The following is a 13194-nucleotide window of genomic DNA, read 5'->3' as shown; positions in this document are numbered from 1 at the left end:
ATGCAGGGAAGGGGGTGGCGTAGGTTATAAAATGTGCCTAATTCATTATAAACCTCCGTTCGGCCTTAAAATGCCTTTTTAAAGTGACAAAACCTTCCGTTTTGTTCAGGGCTTTATTTTTTTGTAGATTTATGAGGTGACAAAGGTTAATGATGGAAATTTTATAGTGTGTTCTGCAGAAGGTGGATGCTGGCGTTGACAGATAAAATGAAAACGGTTCCGGTGATACTAGAGTCAAACTAATTATTGGCGATGTTGGAAGAGTTGGAAGAAGCCTCATGGGCCATCCAGTCCAACCCCCTGCTAAGAAGCAGGAATATTGCATTCAAAGCACCCCTGATAGATGGCCATTTAGCCTATGATTAAAAACCTCCAAAGAAGGAGCCTCACCCACACTCCGGGGCAGAGAGTTCCACTGTTGAACGGCTCTCACAGTCAGGAAGTTTTTCCTCATGTTCAGATGGAATCTCCTTTCTTGTAGTTTGAAGCCATTGTTCCGTGTCCTAGTCTCCAGGGAAGCAGAAAACAAGCTTGCTCCCTCCTCCCTGTGACTTCCTCTCACATATTTATACATGGCTATCAAATCTCTTCTCAGCCTTCTCTTCTTCAGGCTAAACATGCCCAGCTCCTTAAGCTGCTCCTCATAGGGTTTGTTCTCCAGAACCTTAATCATTTCAGTCACCCTCCTCTGGACACATTCTAGCTTGTCAACATCTCTCTTCAGTTGTGGTGCCCAGAATTGGACACAATATTCCAGGCGTGGGCTAACCAAGGCGGAATAGAGGGGTAGCATTACTTCCCTAGATCCTATTGATGCAGGCCAAAATCCCAGTGGCTTTAAGTACATTCTTGGAAACTTATGGCATGCTAATGATAGTGACAATAGGAAAAGGAACATTGGGTTTGCGATATTGCATTCCTGGCTTGATTTTTGGTTTTACTGGCAAGCTAATATTATTGTTAAATGAATTTATTGTTTGATTTGTACAATTTTTTAAAATGTTTTTACTGTTATTCTTATCATGTATATGTTGTAAGCATCGCTGATGCCTATGTGAGGCTGCCCTGAGTCCACCTTGTGGGGAGAAGGGCGGGATAGACGCGCATGAAATAAAGAAATAAATACTAGGCCTGGGTAACAATGCAAAAATTTGTTTCTAAAATCGATTTGTATTTGGGGGTTTTTTTTGTTTCGATATTTAAAATAATTACAAAATTTTCCTTTTAAAAAGTTCGATATTTACGAAATTTCGTAAATGGTAAAAAAATAACGAATCGATTTCTGAAACAATAACAAATTGATTCGTTAATGGCGGATGCGACCGCGAAATACGCTAAAAAACCTCCAAAAACTTCTGAAGCTTCCCTCTCCCTCTGTTCTTGACTGTTGGTGTGATATTATAATTTTTTTTCACTAATTAAACCATAAAACTGGCCCAGACATGCGGAAATAATAACGAAACGACCTCTGAACAATAACGAAACGAATACAATAACGAAATACGAAGCATTTACAAAACGTGTTTAAAAATTCGTTTTTTTTAATGATTGCTCCAGAATGGTTCGTTATCGTTTTGTAATTGGAAAAATTAACGAATTATTAACGAATTACGAATTAACGAAACGAAACTGCCCAGGCCTAATAAATACATTTCAACTGACCTTATATGGCAGAGTCAGCCCTTGTTAATCTTCTATTGTGCCATTTTTTTCAGCTTCATTGGAAATTAGGTGGCCTTCTCTCAATCTTTAGTTGTGGTTTCCTGAACTAACAGATGGCCAGAATCAGACCCGTAGCCAGGATTTCGTTTCGGGGGGGTGGGGGGCTGAATTTTTTTCAGGGGGGGTTTCGAGGGGGCTGAGTATCGGGGGGGGGGGGCTGAGTCTGAGTGAAGGAGGGTCTAGCCTAGCAAACCTTTTGTATCATTGCCCCAATACCCCCATGCATATGGGATATATTGAGTATGGTGATCAGATCATGATATGAATAAACATAACAGTTTAAATAATGCACCAGTAAGGCCTTTTCGTGAACTACCATGAGAATTTCGGGGGGGGGGGGGGCTGAAGCCCCTCAACCCCCCCCCCCCCCCCCCCCCGGCTACATGCCTGGCCAGAATAGTTGGCCCTTCATACTCTTGAAGTCTTTATGTATGTTGCTGTGACCTTATGGTTGGCACAGTTTCAAGAAGAAGCCCAACTTATGGCTGTGTAATTTTTTTTTGGGGGGGGGGGTCATTATGGATGTCAGTATTCTCTTTTATGCTCCACAATCACCAAAACCATCTCATAGGACTTAGTTATTCATTTACATCCCCAGTAACAGCATTTTGTGTAATCAGATGCATATCTGGCTATGTCACATAGCCAAATTCAAATGATGCTAACATTACCAAGATCTTAGCAGAATGTCCCATTGTTTTACATTTGGATATGGGGAAATAGCTAAACCCTTCTTCATTCTCCAGCATACATATACACTCTATCATATTGGGATGTCTGCAAATGGCAGCAAAGCTGTAAATCTTAGGCATGTTTAAAAGAGATTCATAGCAGAGATCCACCAGAAGAACTCTGATGCTATGATGAACAATGTAGGATCTCAAGCTATGAGTTTATCCACCCATTTCCAAGCCCAGAAACAAAACAACAAATAAAAATTGGCTGAAAATACAGCTAAAGTAAACTCAAATGGGATGGGTTTGCTTTAAGTTTATTTTTAGGGTTAATGTGGCCTACTGGAACATATGTACATGGGAAAATAAAAATGGGTCCCTATTCTCATTGGAAGTAAGCATATTTCAACTTAACGGGACTTACTCATGACTAGGCATGTGTGCGATTTCTAGCATCCTAAGTACAGCATCACCCATGATTATTTTCAAAGACAACTTTACTCTTTTAAGAAATTATAGTGTCAAAGCTCAAAATTTGGCTAGACTTGAAACAAAGGGGAACCCAGAAGTTTAAAAGAATCATGCTCTAATGTTGCTGTATGCTTAAGTGAAACTTATAAGATAAGGTGGACTCTGTGTCTAAATAACGGATGCATTTTTACACATTGTAGCATCTTTTACTGTTCTACCTGCAGTCTTCCCACTCAACTTCTGTGCTGGGAATAATATTCATATTCCAAACTTTCCCAACCCATATCAAACAGCTGCCATTATTTAAAACAATCTGTCACCAAAAATGTTATTTGCCTTCCCTCTAGATTATGTTTCTTTCGGAGAGGCAATATTTGGTCCAGGGAGGTAGAACAGGTTTACGATCTATTGTGTCATATAGATTTGAGTGGAGACACAAATGGTTGAGATCACCAGAGCAGCAGAAATGAAAATTGGGTTATATTTATTGCAGGCTATCCATTTTCTTCCGTGGTGTACAAAAATTGGATGATTGGGTTGTAACTTGAGCTGGCAAAATAACCTAAGATGCATCATTTTGAATAAATGCACATGTGTGAAGAGATCCAGATGGGCTGGCCAATATTTAAAGGATTTTTAACTAAAAATAAGGAAAGGAAAGAAAGGAAATGCAAATGTGTATACATGTATTGAGATATTTTTTTCATGAGAAATAGTATAGAGATTTAGGACAGAGACTTGAAATGGCACAATTCAGATGTCTGTTCATTAAAAGTATCATTAATTGATGCTCAGAAAATCACTAGGGTTGTGATCTTTACAAGGGAGTAAAACCATGGGAGACATTGGGATTTATTTCAAAGAAATGTCACACATTCTGCTTTTTTGGCTTTGTTTGTTTGTCTGGTCGGAGATTCTAGGAAGAGAATACTGGACTAGATAGAACTTTAGTATGATCAAACACAGTTCCTTCATATGTGTAGTGGAGGCTCCTTCTTTGGAAGCTTTTAAACAGAGGCTGGATGGCCATCTGTCAGGGGTGATTTGAATGCAATATTCCTGCTTCTTGGCAGGGGGTTGGACTGGATGGCCCATGAGGTCTCATCCAACTCTTTGATTCTATGATTCTATGATATGTGTCAGCCTCAAATTTAAATGCTGTGTCAAGTCACGACTTGTGAGAACATTTTCACCTAATACCCAGGGAGGAAATATGAGCAATATATAGAGGAAGCAGGGTTGTAAACTCTTTTGTGACAATAACTCTACTTCAGGACATCTGCACCAGAGTTGGTCACATCATTCTTTTTGTCCATTATCATGTGAACAGTAATGCATAACAGAACATGATTTGGCAAGTCCTCTATAGTCCTATAACACCTGAGCCTATCTCTAGTGAATACATGCTGGTAATCTCCCAATGTTCGTGAGTCACATATACCATGGAGTATGCTGGGGTTTCCAAGATAGTTTATGGACTCATACTTTCCACTAGACAGATCACTCTCACTTGTTTCTCTTCAATTTGCTCCAAAGCAGTAAAAGAGATTGTGCATATCCTGTTTGTGTATTGAGTGGGTGGGTTTCCTGTTGAAAATGCTATGTTCAACCGGTGGTGTCATTCAGCTGGTTTTCATTGACTCATCTGGACTCATCTGGTTCACCAAATGGTTTGTCATGAAGACAGAAAATAAAGTTTCATTGCAGACCCATCCTCCAGTTGATGCATGTTTTGGTCCCTTCCTAGCCACCTTTCTTAAGTAACAATAACTACAATAAAACAAACATTTCCACGTCAGCTCCAGCTCTAACAGAATGGCACATGCCATGAGTGAAAGCTATGGAAGAGAAGAAATGGGAGTCAGTCACCACCTCACAGGCAGCCCTTGTTGCAAAAGGAAAGGCAGGGAAGAAAGAATAATAATAATAATAATAATAATAATAATAATAATAATAATCCTTTATTTGTACCCCGCTACCATCTCCCGAAGGACTCGGTGTGGCTTACAAGAGGCCAAGCCCAAATACAGCAATAAAACAACAACAACAATACAGCAAAATAAATAAAAAACAAAACAATAACATCAACAACACACAATGATGCAATTAAAAACTATGGCAGGGCCAAATGTAATAATTAAAATTAAAAAGTGCTGGGCATGACCAGGAGAATAGGGTAGGTGTTTGGAGAGGGATGTGAAGAAAGGAGAGTGAGGAAGAAAAAGAGAGAGAGGATCCTCCAGAGAGTATTCTGCCCTGGTCTGCTGCAGTCATACAGTATTTCTAATGATGAATCATAGATTTGAAATACTTTGGTTAACATGTATTTTGGGTTCATTGATGACCACTCAAGAAACTGCAGTGACATAAAAATAATGTGTTCTTAGCCAGGATCACAACGTAAACTGTGTTTCTTTCTTTTTTTAAAGTGCTGATCTCAATGTTAAAATGCTGATTTTAATATTATTAATTCAAAGTATTTGTGATAGTTTGGTGCAAGAGAAAAAAATAAGCAAGAAGTCTTGTACTTTTGCAAACTAACAAATATTATTAAGCACAATGCTTTGCAGGGTCTGACCCACCACATCAAATGCAAGAAGATTTCTTGTTGTTCTTCATGTTAATTAACTACTTATTTAATTAAGTAACTGCTTAATTAAGGACACTCTTGGTGCAAAAAGTGGGCAAATATTAAAATACATAAATACAAATATTTTCTTGTTAGTGTATGATTATTTCATGTTGTGAGAGTTAATTTTGTATTCTGCTGTGGCTTTTAAAAAGCAATGCAACTTAAAGCTGCTTTAAGGACCAGAAAGCAAAAAAGAAAAAAAAGAAAGCAATAATTGAAAGAGCATCCTCTGTGAGAAACATTCCCCCATTAGTTTACTGTAGTCAGCAAAGGACCTTGCACTGAATATTGTTAATGGAATTGCTAATTGATAAAAGCTTTTTCTAAATCTGGATTTATTAAAATCAGGAATTATTTAGCATCACATCCACATAGTAACTTTGATAATGGTAACTCTGTTAATAATAATTGTACATTCATGGCACTACACAATGGTTGTCCAATGGTTGTTATGATGTTCCCCAACCATAGTTAGTTAGTTATAATGTTAACCACTTTGAGTCTCCTTATGGAGAGATAAAGAAGAGTATAAATATAATAATAATAATAATTAATAATTATTGGCATATCTATTTGGCTTGTGCAAAAACAAGGTAAAGTGTTGTGAGTCAGATCATTTTCATATGATTTGTAGTTACGGCGCTATTTATGAAGTTCGCTGACTACAGACTAACCGTTTTGAAATGGTTGCCCTGCTAAGTGGCAATTGGCTCCACCCCTTTCCCATGGCAGCTCAGCTCAGAGTGAGCTAAGCTGGCTACCATTCCCCCAATTATGCTAGTTTAAATACTTACCCTTTTAAACTTCTATCTATTATTATACATAACTGTAGGTTAAAATCCACACTTCACCACATAAGGTAATTAAATAAATAGATTTTTTTCTTGAAATGGTCTCTTGGAACCACATGTCAGTAATGAAAACAGATGTGGTGGCTTGGGGAGCAGGACTAAGATGCCGCAGTCCCGTATTGGCTTGCCTTGGGCCTCCTTAGTCTGCCTTGGGCTGCGATGGAACCACCTGTCATAATCTTGAACTAAAATCCAACTGTCACTCTGTGTGACGTTTGTAAATGAAATGGGGGAGGCGACATCTTCCCCTTTGCCTCGGGCACCAAACTGTCTTGGGCTGACTGTGTTCCTAAGTCCTGGTGGATATGGAGTTTATTTTTTCCCCCGTGTCTCTTTTCCTCCTTTTTTCCTCCCCCTTCCTTTATTCCCCCCATCTCTGAATAATGCTGGGTAAATGAACCTTAATGTGTCATTTTCCTGAGCTCTCTGTGACACTCCTCCAGGGCTGGTTACATTTGCCATTTCTGAAGCCCAAGCTTCTAATGAGCACGGAGGCTCATTTAAGAGTTGATTCAGGTACTTAGCAGTCCATGTTATTTAACGGTGGCAGCAGAATTACAGCCCATAAATGGTAGCGTGATTAATAGACATACTGCGCTATCTATGCAGCAGCATTCTAAACGTTCTTTAATGGTGCAAACTATCTTAAGAATTTATTGTTGTTTGGGGAGAGTGGGCAGGGGGAGGTCTAGCTGAGTTGTGAGGCATTGCTTTTGAAAATAAGCCATTGTGCTGGAGAATAGTGCTTTATTCTCGTGATCGGTGACTCCTCTCAGCTCAACTCAGAATCAGCATGCCGTATTTACAAGCTTTGTTGGAGAATTCTCCGGGGGAAAACCTCCGCTTCTGTTTGGAAAAATGTTGTCCTGGCTAACAACAGTGCTATATACAAGCTAGGAGGGCTGCTTGCATGTCAATTTGCCCTATGGGAATAGGAGTTTGGCTTATTTGCATTTCATAGGGAGGGAAATAATATTCAAAAGTATTTGGAGGAAGAAAGGTCAAAAGCCATGTTTATTGAGGGTGGAGAAATCTGGGTGAGAAGAATTCTGGACTGATGAGAATCTCTATGTAGCTTGGGACTGGTTAGTGGCTAAAGCTTGCAAGGTTAGCTTTGTAAGACTGGCCAAAAACTTGAAAGGGTATCAAGTTTTACTTTGATTTTTCATAGGGTTTTGAAAAGTAAAATAAAAAAGAATGTCATTACTGATTTAATACTTCAAATAACCAATCGCTATGACTCACTTTAAATACCTTGACTGTATATGCCAGGGGTCCCCAAATTAAGGCCCAGGGGCCGGATACAGCCCTCCAAGGTCATTTACCCGGCCCTCGCTCAGGGTCAACCTAAGTCTGAAACAACTTGAAAGCACACAACAACAACAATCCTCAAAAATCACAACAGCAAAACAACAGAGGGGAAACAAACAGGCACATAAAATCACTCTCAACAAGGGATTCCCCCCGGGCACTTCCAAGCCATTGAATGCTAATCAAGGTGATCAGCTGAAACATTCACACCTAGCTCCAGAAGACAAGAGTCCTTTGTCCCACCCTGGTCATTCCACAGATATATAAACCCATTTTTCCTACTTCCAACAGACCTCACTACCTCTGAGGATTCTTGCCATAGATGCAGGCGAAACGTCAGGAGAAAAATTGCCTCCAGAACATGGCCATATAGCCCGGAAAAACCTACAACAGCCCAGTGATTCCGGCCATGAAAGCCTTCGACAATACATTGAACAACAATCCTATCTCATCAGCTAAAAGCAGGCCCACACTTCCCATTGAAATACTAATACGTTTATATTAGTTAAAATTGTTCTTCATTTTAATTATTGTATTGTTTTAAAGTGTGTTTTTTTTTTTGCACTACAAATAAAATACATGCAGTATGCATAGGAATTCATTCATTTTTTTTCAAATTATAATCCAGCTCTCCAACAGTTCGAGGGTCTGTGACCTGGCCTTCTGTTTAAAAGGTTTGAGGACTCCAGGTATATGCTATTATAGGGTTGTTGTAGGTTTTTTCGGGCTGTATGGCCATGGTCTAGAGGCATTCTCTCCTAACGTTTCGCCTGCATCTATGGCAAGCATCCTCAGAGGTTGTGAGGAGAGAATGCCTCTAGACCATGGCCATATAGCCCGAAAAAACCTACAACAACCCAGTGATTCCGGCCATGAAAGCCTTCGACAATACAGAACTACCAGAACTATTCCAGACTCTCGTTGTAAATAGAAACAATTAACTACTTGTTTAGTTTTATTTACCAACAACTGATCTGGCTGCAATTGAATTTTCAATATCTAACTAATTGTAAAATGAGATATGTTCAAATAATGTACTATGAAACTTGTTTTGGTTTATAAAACTCATGTACCAAATGAGAAGAATTGACTCATGGCCAGTCTCTGTCAGATACACATTGTGTCAAATATAAGGGAGAAGCATTAGTATGAAAAATTCCTCAAGTCGGTCAAGGCCATCAGCAAAGGTTACATTTTGCTGGTGTCTTTGTAATGGGCTCTACGTGGGGCTGCCTTTGAAAAGTGCTCAGAAACTTCAGTTCGTCCAGAGAGCAGCATCTAGACTGCTAACTGGGCTGGCTACCACTCCTCTTTTGCAACAGCTCCACTGGCTGCCAGCCCCTTTCTGGGCACAATTCAAGGTGCAGGTTTTTCCCTGCAAAGCCCCTTATGTTTTCATTCCAGATTATCTGAAGGATAACCCAATTATGCAGTATCTTTTCGTATGAACCTGGTAAGCAACTTCAATCAACTTTTATTTATCATGTCAGGCAACCAAACAGTTGTATTACATTTTTGACAGAACAAACAAACATATAAAAGACAGAGTTTGCAAGCTTGGTAGTTGATTAAATGTCCTTTGACCAGTATTTGGCCACTTGGAGTGCTTCTGGTGTTGCCGCAAGAAGGTCCTCCATTGTGCATGTAGCAGGGCTCAGGTTGCATTGCAGCAGGTGGTTTGTGGTTTGCTCTCCTCCACACTCGCATGTCGTGGATTTCACTTTGTAGCCCCATTTCTGAAGGTTGGCTCTGCATCTCGTGGTGCCAGAGAGCAGTCTGTTCAGCGCCTTCCAAGTTGCCCAGTCTTCTTGTGCCCAGGGAGGAGTCTCTCATTGGGTATCAGCCATTGGTTGAGGCTCTAGGTTTGAGCCTGCCACTTTTGGACTCTCGCTTGCTGAGGTGTTCCAGCGAGTGTCTCTGTAGATCTTAGAAAACTATATCTTGATTTAAGTCATTGACGTGCTGGCTGATACTCAAACAAGGGATGAGCTGGAGATGTCTCTGCCTTGGTCCTTTCACTATTGACTGCTACTTCCCAGAGAATGTCAGGTGGTGCAATGCCGGCTAAGCAGTGTAATTTCTCCAGTGGTGTAGGGTGCAGACATCCCATGATAATGCGGCATGTCTCATTAAGAGCCACATCCACTGTTTTAGTGTGGTGAGATGTGTTCCACACTGGGCATTCAATCAACTGGAGAGGGCCCTCTCTCTGCCCCATTGCCTCCTCAAATGTGGTTGGTGGGAACAAAGGAGAAGGCCTTTCCAGTGGCTGCTCCCAGACTGTGGAACTCCATCCCGAGACAGACCAGGAAGATTGCATTCCTGCTGGCCTTACTCAAACAGGTCAAGACCTTTCTTTGTCAGCAGGCATTTGTGGAAGGAAAAGGGGCACTTTGCTGGAGAGGTGTAGGGGGAATTCTGGGGAGGAGAATTGTGAATTTTAAATGCTATTTTAAGTGTATTATATTTGAATCTGTATTTTAACCTAAATCCACACTGTATTATTTAATGGCTTTTTAGTTTTTGTATTTACTTTTATTTAAATTGTAACCCCGGTGGCGCAGTGGGTTAAACCCCTGTGCCGGCAGGACGGAAGACCGACAGGTCGCAGATTTGAATCCGGGGAGAGGCAGATGAGCTCCCTCTATCAACATGCGGGGACATGAGAGAAGCCTCCCACAAGGATGATAAAAACATCAAATCATCCGGCCGTCCCCTGGGCAACATCCTTGCAGACGGCCAATTCTCTCACACCAGAAGCGACTTGCAGTTTCTCAAGTCGCTCCTGACACGACAAAAACAAAGAAACAAAGTATGTGATTTTTAGCCTAATTGAAAATCCATTGGGGAAAAGGTGAGGTATAAATAAAGTAAATAATAATAATAATAATAATAATAATAATAATAATAATACAATGATGATAAAAACACATTTTGTCTTTCCTTTTTGCCCTTCCTCACCTCTTCCACTGGTTCCCTCAGCTGGAAGCCATTTGATGTTGTTGTTGTTGTGTGCCTCCAAGCCATTTCTGATGTATGATGACCCTATCACAGGGTTTTCTGGAGTGTGAGTTTCACTCAACATTACCCAGTGGGTTTCAATGGCCGAACAAAGAATTGAATCCTGGTCTCCAAAGTCGTAATCCACTATTCCAACACCATGCTAGCTCTCAATTTCATTACTCAGTAAATCCAATGGGTATCAGTCTGGATGTTTGGGAGGCTCCCCCACTTTTCCCTAACCAGACATGTCTGTCTTCCTTCTCCTTAGAGTTCATCTACCTGATTGTCCCTTTTCTACAGAAAGAAAGAAAACTCAGACATACTAAAATAAGAGAAGGTTAAGGGATGATACAAAAGCCACATTTAAATGTTTGAAAGGATGTCATATGGAAAATGGAGCCAATTTGTTTTCTGCTGCTTTAGAGACATCACACACCAGGTTATCATAAAATCATAGAGTTGGAAGAGACTGCATGGACCATCTAGTCCAACCCCCTGCTATGTAGGAAAAGCCAAAGTACCAGATGGCTATTTAGTCTCTGTTTAAAAGGCACTTAAGAAGGCACTTCCACCACAGAAATTAGAACTACAGGAAAATAATTCCACCGAATCATTAAGAAGACCTTCCTGATGGTAAGAGCTGTTTAGCAGTGAACTACTGTATGCTGCCTCGTCTGGAAAAGTCTCCTTCTCTAGAGGTTTTTAAACAGAAGCTGGGTAACCAGCCATCTGTCAGGGCTGCCTTCCTTGAGCATTCTTGCATAGCAGAATGGGGTTGGACTGGATGGCTTTTGGGGCCTCTTCCAACTCTGTGATTCTGGGAAAGAACCTTTCTCTGAGGAGCTTTACCATGGAAACTCTGGTAAGGATATAGGGAATAGTTACTGGAACTAGAGGACAGATGGTTTTAAGAAAATATGAGCAGATGTTGGAAAAATGCAGTGAATATGGAAAAGAATATATTTTTTCTATGAAATCTGATTTGTTGGATCTTTAGAAGAGGGTCTGATATACGTCTCGTAGAAAATAGATGGTGGTTTACATAATATGCAGTATGATGGGAAATCCTCTCTAAAAAGAGACCTTAGCAGTTTCTCACGGGGAGTTGCCATAGAAAAGAGAAGAGAGCTGCAAAATGGAAGAGCCACATTAATTTAAAAGTTAAGCATCCATATTGGAGACAAGTGATTGGTTCTATATGGAGGATAAATATGTAACTAAAGTGCACATTCAATTGCCTATAATCTGCGTAGTATTTTCAGTACTGCATTTATTTTCAAAATGACTCTTGTTCTCAAATTATTATTCTCCTGATGTATCCATCTCAGTCAGCAATTGAGGGAGAAATGCTGATTATACTAGACATCTGCAACCAAATTTTGTTAGTTCTTTGGAAGAATTTAATAAGTAAAAATCCAGCCTCTTCAGCCCTCTTTCCTCCGACACCATACATCCCTCTTGTCACTTGGCACTTACTCCCTAGAATTCATCTGTTTTATCATGCCCTATTTCTGTCATGTCCTTAATATTTCAAGTCACTGCCTCATTTTTCCCCAAGAGAATCCCTCTGGCATTTTTCCTTATCTACTTATCTCTGACCTACTACCAATATGCCTACATAGACCTTGCTGGTGGCCAAATAAGCATCAGCTAAATCATAATAATATTGGGGGTGTTTTTTTCTTCTTCAGTATTCCATATTACCAGTTCTGGATTTACCATTGTGTTTAGTTGTGCACAGGATCCCATTGGCCAGCGAGGCCCATCTTTCTGCCAAAAGAAATACTATGGATTTTGCTTATGTGGTGCAATTCTAAATGTGATGGTGTTCTGTTTCAGAGTGATTCCAGACATGATTATAGAGGTTTAGCTGGAGAGGGCCGGAGGTTTAGTACAGCTGGCAAATCATCAGCAACTATAAGATCTATCAACCGAAAGGTTGCAAGTTTGAACCCCGGGTTGGCATGGGCAGCCAACCGTCAGCCCTGCCCATTGTTTACCTAAGCGGTTTGAAAACAGCTTTAGCTGTAATTAGAGAAATTTTGTTGTTGTTCATTCGTTCAGTCGTCTCCGACTCTTCGTGACCTCATGGTCCAGCCCACGCCAGAGCTCCCTGTCGGCCGTCACCACCCCCAGCTCCTTCAAGGTCAGTCCAGTCACTTCAAGGATGCCATCCATCCATCTTGCCCTTGGTCGGCCCCTCTTCCTTTTACCTTCCACCTTCCCCAGCATAATTGTCTTCTCCAGGCTTTGCTGTCTCCTTAGAGAAATTAGGTACCGCTAAAAAAATGGGGGAGGTGTTTTACAATGCCATAAAGAAAAAGAAGACCAGAAAATGCTGGAATGAGGAAGTCCTGACAGCTCTTCATCATAGAGGATGGAGCGACAGCACCCCCTGTGGCACGGCACAAAAAAAAAACCCTCCTTCTATTCTGTCTGTGTTCTGTGTACTGTCTATACAAATGCCACTGAATGTTTGACGTGTATGTGTGCTTGTGATCCACCCTGAGTCCCCTTCAGGGTGAGAAGG

At 40.6% G+C, this 13194-nt stretch overlaps 1 protein-coding gene across 1 annotated transcript in view; it reads left to right on the top strand.

Moving 5' to 3' along the window:
* Positions 1–13194, top strand: part of CELF2 (CUGBP Elav-like family member 2) — a 652882-nt gene that overhangs the window by 76649 nt on the left and 563039 nt on the right. The window lies entirely within an intron of this gene.

The sequence above is a fragment of the Anolis sagrei genome, chromosome 5 (assembly GCF_037176765.1).
Source record: "Anolis sagrei isolate rAnoSag1 chromosome 5, rAnoSag1.mat, whole genome shotgun sequence".
Classification (NCBI taxonomy): Eukaryota; Metazoa; Chordata; class Lepidosauria; order Squamata; family Dactyloidae; genus Anolis; species Anolis sagrei.
Note: the sequence above shows the minus strand (reverse complement) of the source record. Positions and strands in the feature narration are given on the sequence as shown.